The sequence below is a fragment of the Prunus avium genome, chromosome 2, assembly GCF_965620075.1.
Source record: "Prunus avium chromosome 2, drPruAviu1.hap1.1, whole genome shotgun sequence".
Classification (NCBI taxonomy): Eukaryota; Viridiplantae; Streptophyta; class Magnoliopsida; order Rosales; family Rosaceae; genus Prunus; species Prunus avium.
Window position 1 is genome coordinate 10,089,140 of NC_142285.1, and position 13,234 is coordinate 10,102,373.

A 13,234-nucleotide genomic window follows, 5' to 3' on the forward strand; every position below is an offset into this window, starting at 1 on the left:
CTTCAGGCTCTAGACTTGACTAATTGCCAAAGACTATGCGCGGACAAGGGTGATTATTACCTGGCAAAGCTGGAATTTTTTTTCAAAATCAGGTTGCTCTCTCTCTCTCTCTCTCTCTCTCTCTCTCTATATATATGTATATATATAAATTGTTGTTAAGTTTAATGCCAATATTCTTATCAAATCAAGATTCTTAACTACAAAAAATGCAGCAGGAATCTCAAGCGCTCTCGTTTCGAAATTATACTTCCTGGCAATGAAGTCCCCAAGTGGTTCAGTTGTTGTATAGTGCATGAACCTGTTTTAGAGATCCCCTCTTCCCGGTTTATTAAAATTCCTTGGAACTTAGTGTGGGAGAAGGCAGGATTGGTTGTGTGTGTTGTTTTCGAGTATACGAAAAGTGATGACAGATTTATGGAGAGTGGGGAATATCGTTTGATGTGCGATGTGCACGTTAGGATCAATGGAAGACTTGTTGAATCATTTCCCCATGGTCATTATTTGACAATGACGGAGTCCACTCATGTGTGGTTCACTTATTACACTCCGTGGAATATATCCTGGGGACAGCCGGATGGAGGGAGCTGCTGCGAAGTAACATTTACATTTGATTGGGTTGGGAGGTCCAAATGCGTCAAATTCCTGAGTTGTGGGGTCCACCTACTGTACCCTCAGGATGGTGATGGTAATGGTGATGATACTAATGTGGATGATCATGAACCCTCAGCTGTCATGACGGTTGATGATGATGGTGGTGATGACAATGATAATACCAACGTCAATAGTGAGGTTTCCTTGTCTTTAGGACGAACAAGTCCCCAAAAGAGGCCTCATGGAGCAATGACTACTACTAACGACAACGTTGATCATCAAGATGATCAAGAGCAATGGCATTCTTTGTCTTTGGATCAACCTGAGAATAACTTCGAAAGCGGAGGCATATTGATTTTGATATTGCATCCACTTCACACGCCAACCTATGATTTTTTTACATGGGTACGTAATTTACTTTCAGCCAAATTAAATACTTGTCTTTCTCAACACAAGTTTCACTTTAGTTTTTTTTTTTTTTTTTTTTTTTTTGTTGTTGTTGTGGTTTTGTTTTAGGCCACTTCTTAGAAACTGGCATTCTCAAGCTCGTGCTTCTTTTTGGATTAGCTGAATGTGCGTTGCAGTGTTCAGCAATATATAAGAAGTCCCCTAGTTTCCAAAATTAATTGGAGGATAACTTTCTCTTGGATTGGAGGATATATATATATATATATATATATATATATATATATATATATATATATATATATATATATATATGTTGAGGTGAGCTTGTAAATAATAAGACATCCTTTGTGAAGAGTAGCGTTGTTGTTTGTTTAGAAAATTGTCTTGTGGATTCTAATGTTTATCATGCAACAAACAATTCTCAAAGTACTAGAAATAAAAATAAAAATAAATTAAAAGAGAGTTGGATTTAAACTTGAAAAGCTTAAAGCCTGGTTGACCAAAAAAAAAAAAAAGCTTAAAGCCTTGTGAAAACTGAAGAACGTTCGGTAAATTTGAAAGGATAATTAATAATGGTTGGAGGTGAACTGTGTATGATTTGATGTACAACCTACAACATCTCTTTGTGTGCGAGGAGGGACTAACGCCATCAACTTAGGGTTAGGCTTTGGGTCAGGTATGGTATCGTCTACACCACTGTCCGCAACCGTTGTCGTGCTCGTTACCATCTCCTCACCATTCTCTCTCATCAGTCCGCCCTCGTCCTCGCTCTCGCCTTCGTTCCATTGCTACCCTCTCTCCGCATATTGACATAGGACTTTCATAGAAGGTGGCATTTCTATCTTTGAGTAATCTATTTGGATTCCTTCACCAAAGTCCAAGCACTTGCCTCGTTTATGTTTTAAGCATTAAACAATATCCTTAGATATATATATATATATATGATTGTATAACAAGTAAAATAAAAACAAAGGTAACACAATAATCGTGGTATGGTATTTAAGACGACGGTAAATTACAACCTATCGTCATAGTGTAAAAAGTCAAACAAAGAAACACAATTACCGTCATCGTGTTACGTTTTATACGATGGTGGGTAAAAAAACATCGTCTATAATGAAGGAAGACAGCAATGCAGAGAAAACCAAAATTTTGTAAAGAAGAAAAAAAGATAAAAGCAAATGCAGAGAGAGAAAAGCAGCTGCCTGGATTCTGTTTTTTCCAAAAAAATCTTTAGATAAATAAGATAGCTTCTACAACAGGTAAAATAAAAACGACGGTTACTTAATCGTCGTGGTATGTGTGTAAGATGATGGTTTGGTAAAACATACTGCCGTAATATTAAATTTCACACGATGGTAAACCAGTATCGTCGTGTTGTAACATTTCATATGACGTTAAGTGAAAAAGTCGTCGTCTATTTAGAAGAAAGACAAAAAAAAATGCAAATGTGGAGAAAACCACAATTCTGTAAAAAAAGACATAAAAAAAAAATATAAAACAAAATGCAAAGAGAGAAAAGCAGTTGCTTTGTTTTTATTTTTTGCAATAAATATTTAGATATATAAGATAGCTTGTCGAACAAGTATGAAATTGGTACTTATGTGAAAGGGGGTAAAATAAAAGTGACTTTAAAAACTTACCAACTGCACAAAGCTTAACTTAACCTGAGATCAATATGACTAGTCAACTGTTAGTCATAAACTAGCAACAATCACACACAGAGGAAATAACCAATATACCTACAAGCCTAGAAGATTACTAGTGATAACCTAGGCACTCAAAAGGACCTGTCAATCTAGGCATCTCATGTGCTAGTAACAACTAAGGTTAGAAGTGTGTGTGAATACATCAAGATCAAATAAATAGCAACATTCATGTGATGATTAGTCAACAACAAGAACACAACACCAGAAAAACATGAACAATGAACCCAGAAAATTGTTCACCCAGAAACCCACCATTGGGAAAAACTAGGAGTCATCATCCGACCAGGCAATCCACTAAGCAAAGAAGATTCTTATAGAGAAATCACATGCAAGCTGAAGGAAACCTAGATCTATTTAGGAAACAAGCTATACCTCCTCCATACAATCTTGTTTTCCAAACTTAGCAAAGCTTGTAGCTAGTTCTTCATAGCAATGGCATCTACCTCCTCAGCTCGTGCATCTACCTCCTCTTCTTTTACACAACTCAACTCCAAACAAGAACAATAAATTTGGATTCAAAATTAAGTGATCAATTTCTTCAAGAAACCATACTCTTGGAGAAATCAATCTAGAATCTGACCTAGATCTATAAGAGTATGTGTTTAATTTAGCTAGATGCATATTTCATTTTCAAATCAGTTTTCAAAAACAATTTGAAAAACTCACTTATGAAAAGAAGAAGAAATCACTCCAAAGGAAATGAGAGCAAAGGAGGAAAAACTCACAACCTCTCAAAAACATATTTTCTGAAGTGACGGCTACCAAAGAGAATGAAGGGGCCATTTACCCAAAATTCATAGGTCAGAGACAAACAGATGACAGTAGAAGAATGTATGAGAATAAGACAAAATTTGTTAGGACCTCATGATGCACAAAAGATGACTAGTCAAACACATACAAGTTGACTAGTCATAACCTAATGCATTCTAATGAATGTAATGCAAAATTTACCTTCGTCATCCCTTGATTATGTTAAGCCATTGATGATCAAAGCCAAAGGAGAGTAACTAGATAACAATTTAACCTAGTCTAATAACCTTGAGCTTGGAAAATACATTACATGTCCTATTACAAAGTTGTCAAGGAAAGCTATAAAAAAAACTAGCCATAATACAACTCAACAAAGTAAAATACCAACAATGATTACAAAATTGTCATGATATGAAATTTCAGACGATGATTTAGTATAACCTACCGTTGGAGTATGAAATTTCACAAGACGGTAAATAAACACCGTCGTAATGTTGTATTTCACATGATAGTAGGTGAAAAATACCGTTGTCTATCTAGAAGAAAGACATAAAGTAAATGCAAATGCAGAGAAAACCAAAATTGAGTGAGAATCAATATTACCTTCGCCTCTTCCTAGGGTTTAGTGTTAGAGTATGTAGAGCTAGGATTGTGACAAGTGTCACTTAGTCATTGACTGATGTTAGAATTAGTTAGTAAGTTTTTGTAATCAGTTAGAGCCTTATAAAGCTTAACTCTCTGTATTGTATAGTTATCTGATAAATAATACAGAAAAGTTCATCTTCTTCTTAATTCTCTCTCTGTTTCACTTTCGTTAACATGGTATCAAGAGCCATGGATCGATCCTGAGTTCTTCTGCTTCCGCTTTCTATGCCTTGGCATTCTTTTCTGGACCTCCATGGAAATCGACGTCAATATCTGCTTCTTCCATATCATTCTTGGATTCTCAATTTTGTCAAACTGAATCAAGGTGTGGGTTTCTATTCAGCTTGCTATTGGGGATTTTCATTCTCATATTTGATTCGAGTACGTCTCAATAGGGTTGTCGCTGTTTTGGGAATTTCCAATGTTCTTGTTCGATTGCTAGTCAATTTTGGGGCTTTTATATGAGATTGCTGATTTCAAGCCTTCGAATTGGGGATTTACAAATTCATATCTGCTTCGCATAATTCTCCATTGATTTGCGATTGATTCGACTCGCTGACTTCAATTCCATGTCTGCCTACGGAGGTTCTATTTCCTCAACTATGGTGGATTTCATATTTATTAGTTTCATTCCTGCTATTTGGATCCTATGGATGTTCTTTTGGTATGTCTGTTGTTCATCCTCTATCTCTCTTATTTCAATAATTAGAGAAATACTATGTTCAAAGATTCAAGCTTTCTATCCACCTTTGATAATTATTGTAGATGCTCCCAAATCAAATATTGAAATCCTTGCTATAACATCACCTTCCTGTTCTTGAATACATCACCATGGACCAAATATTGATGGTTCATTTGTAATTTGCTTTGTCAATTTTTTAGTGCATCCAAAATCTCAGTACCCCTATTCTTGACTCTTAAATTCCACTTCTTTGGAGAACAAGAAAATCTTCAATCAATCAATCAATCCTTATATGGTTCTGTCACAATTCTCTTCTCACTCTTCTTATCTCAGGGGACAAAGAATTTCCCATTTCTCATTCTCTTCTATCTCTTTTCTCCAATATCTAAGGCAACAAAAACATTTCTCAATTCTTCCTCTTTCCTATCTCTTTTCTACAATCTCTAAGGGTACCACAAAATTTCCCAATTCTTCCTCTTTTCTATGTCCTTTCTACAATCTCTCTGATTAGGGAACAAATGGATTTCCCAATTCTTCTTTCTTTCTATCTCCTTTCTTTAAATTTTTAGGGAACAAAGAATTTCCCTCTTCTCTTATTCTATCTCTTTCTATATGTGGGGGGTCTGATTACTTAATTGATTTGACTTGCTTAATGAGGATGCAATTATTTGGCACATTTGGGATACTTGATGGTTCATACAGTGAATCAGATGGTAAATCTCATAGGCACACAGTTAATCATTTGTGGTCAATAAGGTAGCAAAATTCGTTGACTGGAAGTGTTGATGGTGCATGTATTATGCCTCTGATATTACTTGTTAATCAGTTGCCAAAGTTTTATAGGGTGTATTTGAGTTGTCTGTGGTTCCTATACTCTCTCTGGATTAGTGGAGGGTTTAGCATGTCTTCATTGGAGGAAAAATGATGGCCTGGAGTTGGTACTGTTTTTTTTATACGTGTCAATTTGGCCAACTTTGCTGGGTTATGCTTCACATGAGTACTCTTATGTCTCAAGCTTTGGATTGGTGCTCCAAACACAACGAAAAGAAAAAAAAAAAAAAGTCTACTCTGCTTCAACTGCAGCAAAATTCAACGCTTTTTCTGCTTCTTTGGTTTACGCATTGTTCCAATCTCATGGTTGGATTCTCCACCCATGATCTTGCGGGGGAATGTTAGAGTATGTAGAGCTAGGATTGTGATGTAGAGCTAGGATTGTGACAAGTGTCACTTAGTCATTGACTGATGTTAGAATCAGTTAGTAAGCCGTTGTAATCAGTTAGAGCCTTATAAAGCTTAACTCTCTGTATTGTATAGTTATCTGAGAAATAATACAGAAAAGTTCATCTTCTTCTTAATTCTCTCTCTGTTTCACTTTCGTTAACATTTAGAAGGATCAACCCTTGATTCTTTTCGTTACTTTGTTAGATTTTAGGACTTCAATATTCCACTTGTGTGAATGAAACCAGAAGAATTCGGAATTTTAAATGTTTTGGATGATAAAAACTGATATACTTATTACATAAGATTAGTCCGAGCACGAACAAATAGCTCAAACAAGAGGTGTTCGACCCGGTCAAACAAAAGACTAGGAACAAAAAAAGCTCAAATAACTAAACTATAAGGGACCAAATATTTAACGGAAATGCGTTTGTTTATCAACTACTCTGCCTTACTATAACTGCATTTATATTTATTCTTCTCACAACAAGCATGGTCAAGCTAAACTACATATTTAAATTGTGTTTAATTGTGGTTTTAGGATAATCATCCTAATTAGTATTACCAAGAAGCTTCCTTCAAGTGCTGATTAGTCACAAAGCTTTAAATCTCATCTCTGAAATGATTATTGGTAGATGACAATACATGAATTCACAAAGTCGTTGTAACATAATCTAAAGATCGCATTAAGTACAGTAAAAAGATTTGTTGGTTGTCACAAAGTTAATTCCCTATTTCCCTTCTTTTTAAATTCCCGTCTCTCTTTGACTTTTGTTTTGTTGCAGTTAATTTATGAACACATCAGAAATATTTAACGGAAATGCGGAAGTAATTGGTTGTCTAGATACACACACTAGAATTGAATTTTGGGTGTCTGATTGTCAATATAAATTGAGTGTTGTTATTTCCACCCTTTTGTAAAATGACTTCTAAGGACATAGTTGCTATTATGACCCCTTTGTAAACTGATTTCTTCTGATATATATGCGGAAAAGTTTTGTTTCAAAGGTACTACATTTCTTATAGGGTAGCGTTGGAGAATGTTGTTAAATTCAACAGGCTTGCAATAGATAGAGAGGCTCTCCTCGCCGACATTCGCACACGCAAGTCTTGTCAACACATATCACTGCTGGAGCAGGATTTCTTTCAGGAAGAAATACCTCCACAAGTTCTTGATTGAAGTTCGCACACTTCCTTGTTTGAAAAGAACTCCGGATCGCGTTTCCGAGAACGAACAATGGAAATGGGGTGAGTACCTGCAAAAGCCACTCCGACACTCAAATCAGTGTTTGTGCAGCGAACTCTTAATGCTCAATTCAATTTCTCGCACCTTTGCTGGAGGTATGGTTAAGATTTTTTAGTGTTTCGATCCCTTTGTGATGTAGAACAAATGGCAGATTTTATCGCGGTTGAGCTAGAAAAAGGACGTAGCGGGAATTTGCAGATTTGTTGTCCGAGCTCCGATTAGGATGCAAAATACCATTTCAGAAAGGGAACGACGCCACGAGTCAAACTCACAGTTTTGCTGTGATGTATGATGGATTTTGGCATTCTGAGGTCGTTTGGCCTTCTAAAACCGCATTCAAAGTTTCGTAGTTAATTTTCGAAATAAATTCTGTTTTTTTCAGTTTTAATGTAATAACTCCCCTAGCAGCTCAAGGGTTGAGAGATGTGTATTTAGACAGATTTGGTGAACGTTTTTCAGCATCTCATATTTTAATATAATTATCCCAAGAGAATTCCTCTTAATTTCTGGTAGAATCCAGATTTCTTGTTACTCAAGGTTTTCGTTTGAAAACTTTGTTGCTTGTACTGCGTCACTTTGGGTTTAGCTCCACTTCCCTAGCTTTGCGCATACCATCCTCCACTCCCCAATCATGGGATGATTGGGCTATGTCTTCCACGCTCCACACTTCTTTAGTGGGAGGGAAGCTCGACCACCCCACGTCTTTTAATCATGGCATACGGGTTAGGTCACATGGGATTTGGTCGCCATAGTGCCCCCCCTTTTTTTTTTTCTCTCTACACACATCGCGGGTGGAGGGGAAAAATAATTTGATTTAGATTTGAGTTCCTTCGGATTGAGCCTATGATGTCGTGAGAGGTTCACGGTTGAACCCAAACAAACAATTCTTCTTCCTCTCTTGGACTTGATAAGTCCGAATAAACGACTGTATTATTACCAAACCCATTCAAATATCACTCGCCGAGCCTAATTCTTACCTTGGGTTTAACGTTGGGCCTAATCCCCACGTTGAGCCCACATGCACGAGGAATGGTTGAAATTTAATACTGCGTGGGAACCCATTGCATGAGCGCCGAACCCAATGGTGGGGCCTACGCGCTGCATAGTGCATACTTTAGGATAAGCTATGTTAATTTAGTGGAGTTTATCGATGTTGTAAACAAGTGCAGTTCTAATTTCTCAACTTATTGGCCCGACAGTACCTCTTGCAGAATCATAACAGTCAAATTCATCGAGTATCTCAGTGCCGGCATTTCTTTGGATAAAGTTGACCAATTCAAGATCACCTATTACCGACTGAAGCTTGCGATAGAAGCTTTCAAGGGGGAGGCGTATATATGAGGTAAATGTGATAATGTTTCTCAATTGAATTCAGTCTTCACTACTCACTTGGGAATTCAGTCTGAATTTAATTATTTCAGTTTTTCCTTTATATGAATATGTAGACATCAAAGCTCTGGTGGAGCTGCTTTATATGGCGATCCATCTAGGTTGATAGAACTATTTGCTTTAGTTATTCTATGTAGCAACAGGAAATCATTTACAGGGTCTGCGGCCATGTCAGTAATATTGTATAGTCAGTGGCAGTGGCTAATTGCCTTACATGGCACATAAATTGTATCCATTTTGTAGACATGGCGGATAAACTATATCCATTTTGTAGACATGGCAGATAAATTGTACTCATTTAGTAGTAGGAATATGCATCAATTTTCATTTTGGGAAACGAAATTGGCTAGTACGTCTAATCGATACCACTAGGGATGTACTTCTAATTCTGTTTTCAAATTGTGCTTCTTTTTTGGGAGTGGCCCGTCATTGTTATGAAATATATAGACAACATAAGGTTACAATCGCAAAATAAACAAACAATTGGCGCACTTCTGAGTAGCATGATTGGGGATTCAGTGGTGTAATATTAAGAGGTCATGCGACATGAAGACATTGATAGAAATATTGGGGAAGTTCCCATCAACCAAGAAAGGCATGGGAGTCTTTGGGCTTATTTCATACGCAATTTTTTTTTTTTTTTCTATATAGTAATGCAACAATCCACGGTTCTCAAAGCAGAGGAGGAAGGGTGGGCAGCAGGTACCACGAGCCCTTTGTCCCACACATCTATCCAGAAGCAAGGAGATGCAAAATACATACAATAGGTTGGCAACATGAGGTCAATATACATACAATATGCAGACATCCATTTCAGACTACCTTCAATTTAGACATTCAAAATAAATAGCCACCTAACCCTAACAATACCACACTGTGAATGGAAAACGAAGGCAACACATTCACATCGCGTCACCCACCACAAATTGAAGCGAACCAGCACATACCCTCACCCAGCTGCACAAACCCTACCAAATGCAAATTATTAGAAGTCCATCAAAAGAACCATGATTTTGGCCTTCATTCTCGTTGCATGCACGAGGCTGTGATGAGCCATTCCCTCTCTACTCATATTTAGCACCTGCCAGACACCAGCTACATCAATTTCTCTCCAATTGTAGTCTGGTGAGACGACCGAAGCATAATCTCGAAACATCTCGAAGCCGTTGTTGAAACATTCAACCATTTCATAGTTATATTCTTCAGATTTAGTGAATTGTTGGACAGCATATTTTTATGTCTCTTCCAATTTTAACTTGAGGGACTCTAACTCTTTGCTTCGACTTATTGCTGTTAGAGTTTGCTTCACTTCTCCAGCATATGATTTGTTCAACTTGTTGGACAAGTTTCCCAACCTTTGGCCATGAATATCACATTTGCTCTCCCACCAATCCGTTGCCTTAGACAAATATTGGAGGTTGTGCTTCACGGCAGAGATTTTGTCAAGCGGATCATTGCTCTCAGCCTCACTTCCAGATGAAGTGGGATCGTGGGATCGTGATTTGGAGTCAGAGGTGGAGATGAGAACGGCACATGCCACGGCTGGTCTCCCGAGAAACTGACATGGTCATTTGGAGGGCGTATGTCAGACATCTTCAAATATCGGTGGGGACAATTCACAGCTCCAGTCTACAAAAAATAAAACGTTAGCTTCAGTCTGCAATTTTGACTTCTCCAAACTTGTAAACAACAATATGGTCAGGTTTTCTGGAGAATGTTTGCCTTTGAGTGAGTTAAGAATAATTACCTTTCCCAAACCTCACGTTAAGAAGGTGCCTATGCTTCTCTTATATATAACAACTTGTCTAATTTATATTTTATTGAAGGAATTAGTTAGACCTCTATAGTAAAGGAAATTGGGTATGTAGTTGGTGCATTAATTTGATGGAATTGCCCTGTACACCAATTACTCCTTGGCTATAAGCATCAGAATAACGGCAATAAAATTGGATTACAAACAAAAAACAAAACCTTATTGGGAAATTGGAAATTGTGGACTTGAGGCAAATTAGGAAAAAGCTAACTCGAAAATTGTAAAATCCTAAACATATGAAAACATGGGAAATTCCAAATGTCCAAAAACGAACATAACAAAATAGTGATGTACATAATAAAAAGGCACTAACGACGCAATAAAAACCAAAGATCTAGGCAATACAAAGGAGACAAAGACCTATAATACAGACACAATAAAGACAACGGCAAACGGAAATATAAATGCAATACATACTCGCTGTATAGGATCAAAGGAAAACATCAACTGTAATATAGGGTTTAGGAGTAGGTATGCCATAAAACATGCAAAAGATATGGCAAAAAATGGAGTATGTAACTAAGCAATTTTTGGAAATTTAAAAAAAATACAAAACGGAATTGCAAAATTGCAAAATTGGAAAAATAGCTTACTAGGAAATTGCCAAATTCCGAATTTATGCAAATTAGACAAAGATTGAAAATGACAAAATTTGAAGAACAACCAAAATACGGAAAATCCAAATGACATAAAAGGAAAACAGAAAAATAGTCATATAGAAAAACAAGAATAGTACAATACAAAATGAAGAGCGTTGCAATGTGTAAGGCAATAAAAACGTTATATGCCCGAAAAACACATACAAAATACGAAAAATTGCCACATAGGAAATTGGAACATATAGGAAAAAGGAAATTAGGCAAATAAGAAAATTGGAAAATTGGAGACCAATTGAAATGGAAAAAAATGGGAAATAGGAAAATTACCGTACTAGACAAATTGAATAAGTTGGTAATTTTGCCAAATTAGGCAAATTATTTAAATAAAAAAAAGGGAAAACTAGGAAATTGGGAAATTCTAAATGGAAAACAGTCATACAGGCAATTGGGTAATAACTCCCACCCAATTACTCCCGCCAGTTACTCAACCCAGCTGCATCAAGAGAAAACTTCCATCATATTAACTCCTGCTTGCAGCCATTACCTTCCCCACTCATTTCACTCTCGTTACATTAAGTCCCAATTTTCCCCATTTAAGTCTGACACCAACCCACAATAAATACCCAAAAATCATGGACCCTAGCGTTACACCAAACCCAACACTTTCAATTACTAAAGAAGGGGAGACTGAAACACCAGCAAAGTCAGCAAATTCACTGTCTGCAGACTTGGTCCATTGGCTGTAGCAATGTCAAGGCAATACTATGTTTTGGAAAAATCTCCATGTAAACATAGTTTCAAAAATTTTGGAGGGCCAAGCTAGGTGGGGTAGCCTGAGAAGCGGGCAAAGCACTACACTGATCGAGGTTGATCACCTTAAGTAAGAACTGGTGGATGCTTCACCTGATAGAGACATGGAGTGTCAGGCCAAAAACAAGCAGATCAGGGCCACCAAGGTTAGCAGCTCCTTGAGCACCATTTCGTGGGGGATCCAGATAATTATGACGATGAGTTGAGATTTGATCCCTTTGGCTATGAACTATTTCAAGGTATGCATCCTGATGATCGTCCTCCAACGGATTACCTCCCCCATCGTAGGACCCTGTCATCAGCTTTTCATGGGTCGACATCCATTGCAACATTAGAGTTAGTTGGGACTGATGTCCTTGGCGCTGCTCCTAATGTTGCATCGTCCATTACCAGCGCTGGTCCCGTTCTTTGATTCACAGACTTCACGTCACCTGCTGGATTTTCTAAAACGTTCTAGCTTTTGACTCGTTTGCAAATCCATACACTCGTAACACTGAACGTAACAATAATCAGAGAAGACCTTAGAACAATACAAGCACAGCTCAAATAGTTTATTTTGCGGCTGCACCTAGGCTAGACCCCAGGCTACCTACGTACCCCTTTGTGAGGGATCAAGCCACACGTAGTTCTTAAACCAAAAATCACGAACCAGATAATATACAATTATTTTCAATCATACCAACAATTATAATTCTAGAATCATCATTTCCCTTTTAATAAAATCGCAATATTTCAGCCCATGAACAACAGACCTACTTTTCTTTACTCACTCCGTACCTAAGACTCATAACTCAACAACCCTATCCCTTTAACAATGCACATATGCTAAGCACAATTCCTTTAAATATTACTCTTTTTCCCGATATAGTATAATAGTCATTATTCATGTCCCCATTACTTTACTACACGACAGAGAGTCCAACGCCACCCGTAGTAAAGTAACAGTAATCAAAATATCCGGATCCTTTACCACATGCTGGAATAATCTAACGCCATATGTGGTAAAGTAACCAGTATCCAAGTGAGCACACACGCCGGAAAATCTAACACTATGTGTGGCCCATCCAACCCAAGTAAGCCCACACGCTGGAAAATCCAACGCCACGTGTAAATAAAACAACCAATATCCAATGTGTCTGGGTTCTTTACCACATGCCAAAAAATTCAACGCCACGTGTGGGGTAGTGACCAGGGAAAATACATATAATGGTGAGGTTCATAACCCTTATATATATTATAATTCAATTTCGCCAAATATTTATTCGTGGTATAGAAAATAAACTCTCAAGCATATATATTCCACAAAGACCCAAAAGTAATTCAAATAAAAATCAAAACTTATTTACACATAATTTCCATAAAATATTATATTCC

The 13,234-nt window shown here is 37.2% G+C and overlaps 1 pseudogene; it reads left to right on the top strand.

The window, feature by feature from the left end:
- The window catches only part of LOC110746427 (TMV resistance protein N-like), a 71,106-nt pseudogene that overhangs the window by 36,476 nt on the left and 21,396 nt on the right, over window positions 1-13,234 (top strand).